The sequence below is a fragment of the Neltuma alba genome, unplaced genomic scaffold (genome assembly GCF_004799145.2).
Source record: "Neltuma alba isolate B1F8T4 unplaced genomic scaffold, ASM479914v2 tig00013579_pilon, whole genome shotgun sequence".
Lineage (NCBI taxonomy): Eukaryota > Viridiplantae > Streptophyta > Magnoliopsida > Fabales > Fabaceae > Neltuma > Neltuma alba.
The window spans coordinates 15429-20202 of record NW_021637776.1 but is presented as its reverse complement, the minus strand read 5'-3'; the positions used below and the strand labels follow the sequence as shown (position 1 = coordinate 20202).

Below are 4774 nucleotides of genomic sequence, written 5' to 3'. Positions count from 1 at the left end.
TTATCACATTATTGATTTAAACATGTGTGTATGATAAACATTGTTGGGTTCTTGTTTTTGTCATCCCTGGTAGATTATGTTTTGAACAAATTGTTGTAACTTTCAATCCCTCTTGTTAAACATCTGAAACTCAATTGATTTGAAGTTGGAAGCGTAAGTAATGATTGCCAATATTTATGCCGATAACAAGATATATAGTGAACTAATTTTTGCAGATTGTTAAATGAAATCAAACTCTGATATAGTTTTTTCATTCTCTTTTATTTGAGTAATTGTACTACTTAGAGGCTGATTCTTTTGCTTCCATCACAGCTGTGTTTCCTTGTAATTGCATCATGAGTTTACTGGAGGTCATTAAGAATGCTTCAGTCAATCCGAAGCTGCATGATTCACCACCAGACTACCCAATTGTTATAAACACAGATAATATTATCCCAAATTTAAAGCCCGAACGAGAGGAAGAAATAAGCTCATCATCCATCCTAAAACCCCTCACTGGATGGAATATCTCGCAGACTGATGCTGAACAAATTGCTATTGGCAATAAGTTCTTTGTGGAGCTAAAGACAAAGCTCAAGACAAGTGATTTTGATAAGGGCAAGTTTGTCAGTAGTTTGAATTCATACCTTGAAAACATTAGAGACAATGTAGGAGTTTCAAGTGGGATTGATTCGTCCAATAGTGATTATACAAAGATCTTGATTGACAAACTTCATTTTTTCATTGCTAAAAACGTAGCTGGCCTGATTTTGGAAGGGTGTGTTTCTTTGGAGATATGGGAACTAGTTGAGACTTTGATTGTTAATGGTATTATTGAACGTTCTGCTTATTCAAACTTGGTTTCTAAACTAATGGAGAAGAGGAGGTCCGATTTGCTCTGCTTGTGCATCAAGCATGCATTGGATCTTGGATCATCTGAAATGCTCTGCATTCTGAGGTATTTTCTTTCTCCACCAAAGGTGCTTTTGACAGTATGGAAGTTGTGAGGAAAGAGTGGGAGAGCCAAGCTCTGTTAGCTCTGGAGAAAGCAAAGGATCGCAAGGGAAGGGATTTGCCTTTGGCAAAGGAGGCTGCTGGTTTGCTTATGCTGGCACATGATGGGTTCTCTAGATCTGAGCTTTGCCTGCATTATTGTTTGCATCATCTAACGCCAATAGAGATATATTATCTCCTTCATTTAGCAAGTTGAATGGCAAACAGATGATGAGTTTGATTCGGTATTTAACAAAGTGGTTGAGGAAATATCAGAGGTTTCCACAAGTGGGGCCGTGTCCAAGTGCCTCAGCAACATTGGGTCTGAAGGCTTGCGATTGGGTTCCTAAGCTTGAAGTCATTGGGAAATGTCTTGGTTTGGTGCTTGATGTGAATTTTGCTTCATTGGTGATGTATCCAGAATTCCATGAGGAGCTGAGATTAGCAGACGACATTGTTAGTTCTTTGACTGATGAAGCCAAATTTTGTGGCACGCTTGCTGAAGTAGCGGACAAATTATTGGGTGAAGCTAAGGGTGGAAAGAAATAAGATTTGCCCTAATATTCGTTACCCTACTGTGCTAGGGCTTTTGTAGAACCAATTCAGTGCGTGTTTAATTAGAAATGAAATTTGCTGCTCGCTTTTGTTTTGCTTTGTTTTTTCAAAATACATCGCATGGTATAGTTCTATATAAATTGCTATATTCGGAACGCAAATTTTTGTTACGAAACAAAAAAAAATAAAGACATCCTTAGAAGATTTTCTTGAAGCATGCATTTTCTTTCCTAATTGAGAGATGCGTATCTGGATTGTGTAATTGTATATTAAAAAAATACTGAACGTATGCTTAGCAGAAAGAAAAAAAGTTCTACCCGCGGACTATTCTTGAAATAACTAATCATTTTGGCCACATTTTTTTTTCTTTTTTTTTCAATTTTTATATCAGTCCCTATAATTTAAATCATTTTATATTAGTCCCTATGTTTTGCCAGTGCATTGTGATTTAGAGTTAATCCTGTTGGGCATATGTTCTTGGGCTAACACTTTTACCCACAGTATCCAAATCACACATGTCCAGCCCAAAATACTTAAACATCACTTAAAATTATTTAGTGGGCTCGAATTGCATTCCCAAATGAATAATCAAAACTAAAATTAGCCCGTTTTTCACAAAACCAAAGTGGCAAATGATTCTAGCAAACGAAAAACTTCTAACAAGAAACCAACATCTTCCAACTCCAGTCAGTCTGGCCAATTTTTTAATCTGCATCTCATATATGCTTTGTCCTCTTTTTCTTCCTAAGCTTAACATGATCCAGTTGGCGCTGCCTTCTCTTTTTTGAGTAGGCAAGCTCACAGAACTTGCGAGCAGGATCAAACCCTGATTCCTTTCGAGTTTTGAGTTTCGAGCTTGCTTTTGCCTTTATTGTGTTTTAGAAAGGTATGTCAGGTTCATGATTATGTTGAGTTAGAAGCCACTTGAGTTAGAAGCCACTTTTATTTAATACATCAAAATTTTTTGATGTGTCTATCCGCATGTATGAGTTCAAAGAGCAAATTATAAAATTTAAATATTATAAGGCCTAACCTAACAAAATCAAACTAGAGAGATTGGGTTTTAAAGAAAAAATGTTTTTAGGGACTAGTTTAAAAATTGATGCCAAATCTAGGTCTAAATTATCCCCCCCCCAACCCCCCAAATTTGTCTTCCATGAGCACACAACTTACCGTCGAGGACTTTTTTTTTTTCCCCTATGCATAGATATCCTCCTTAAAAAAAATTCTATTCGAAATACTTTCGGATGCTAAATGAAGGCACCTCTTGTAGCTGAAATTCAGACCTTGATTTGTTACAGTATGAGGGATTAATTTCTTCCACTAATTTGAATAAACATAAATCCAAACCACCATCAAACACCAAATCACCAACCTTTTGAGTAACAAAATCAATCTTGAAAGACTAAAAAGGCTTCAATCAACCAACTCACCCACAATAATCTTTTTTCTGCCACACTAAAGAAAGACTAAAGTAATTTATAAGCCATATTTTAGTTTAAAAAGTGACATTTTTTAACCACACGGAAGTGAAACCTAAAACTAATAAGGTCACATTAAACTAAAACAAGTTACTAGTACCAATAGGTTTGGTCTTCATAGCCTTGCCCGATATATGAATAAAAGCCGGTCCGATTTAAGGTAAATGATGGGGACAATACAGAGAACAAGGTGAATCAATGTTTCATAGGTGGGTGGAGAAAGGTGGACTCATCTTTGGAATTATTTTATTGTATTTATATTTAAAGAAGAACATGATAATGAAGAATAGAAATATAGAATTCAATAATATAATCAGTTCAAAACACAAAAATCCAAATCATAGGGCTACTTAGAAACTTACAGACCTGCTCTGCTTGGGCATATCTCAGCATGTTGGGGACTTTAAAGCCTAACAAAGGGTCCTCACAACAGAGGCTCATGTGATGATATTTGCATAAGTTTTTTGTTCTTAATTTTGATATTAGATTAAGTTTAGAGCGTCTGGCCTCGTTCTTATCTCTTAACTTTTAAATACAAAATAAAAAATAAAGCCTAACATTGGTTTTTAATCCTCTTTGTGATGATTCCCAAATGGCAAGCATCTCTGTCCGCCAAAAAAAAAGGGTTTGGTATATGAGAATATGATTGGGAGAACTTTACAGATATTTGTTAAGTAAGCATTTTGAGACCACACAACTTCTTGATCAAGATCTTATCCTTTAAGAAAAGTGATTAAAACTCCTCTATATAACGTAGTAATAGGCTATTTATTAGTTTCATATATACATATACCTGAAGGGTCTTCGATTAGAGTCATGAAAATTTTATTTTTGGTATACGTAAAGTAAAAGATTAATGATATAATACATTTTTGCAATAATACAAGTATTACTTTAATGCACTCCCACCTGCCCTAAATATGAAAAGAAGTAAATGGATTTGATTTAATCATAAATGTAAGACATCAATTCCCTACTCTTAAATTTATAATTTTGTCCCCTAAACTCTCCCTATTAATTGCATATGCAAAGGAGATTTTTCATTAAAGGAGTGATTTTTTTGTGCAAATAGTTGAGAGGGAATATACAATTTTTTTAACAAACAACTACTTGTTAATTATTTTTTAGTACCTTCAAATTAGTTATCTAATTTTGTATTTAGAATTGAAGGGGTATTTTATTTTGCGTATCAAAGGATTGCATCAATATATTTTACCAAAAAAACGATTAGACTAATATTTGATAAACTTTTTATAATGAATGTCATATCATTATCTTTAGTTGCCTTTGTTGAAAGATGATATTACTTTAAATTAGCGGTGCATATAAAAGAACACTGATTTTTATGTACACATTTCTTAGATCACATAATTTTCATGTTGACACTAAAATAGCCACAACAATATGGTCAACTAAAACAATCCAATTATGCTAAGAATCCAATTATCATAATTAATTTCCGCAGTACAAGCAAGAGGCTTGCATGACTTCACCATATGAGAGATCAAATCAAACAGAAAAGTAAAATAAATAAAACATCACTATCAACTGACCCCATTAAGTAATTCCAGTCCCAATATAACTAACCCACAATAATTATCCAGTTCATCAAGGATTAAAAAAATCAATAATTTTGGGTGAGGACAAGAAGAGGTTGGGAATGCAAAAGTAAAAAGTACAAAGAGAAAGAGAAGGGAGATTCCAAGGTTTCCTGAATAATGTAAGGAACAAGAAGATAAAGGAAGAGAGAGGGGGAGAGAGATTCT

At 34.2% G+C, this 4774-nt stretch overlaps 1 pseudogene; it reads left to right on the top strand.

The window, feature by feature from the left end:
- Positions 1 to 323: 323 nt before the first annotated feature.
- LOC114738325 (uncharacterized) lies at positions 324 to 1614 on the top strand (annotated as a pseudogene).
- Positions 1615 to 4774: the final 3160 nt, after the last annotated feature.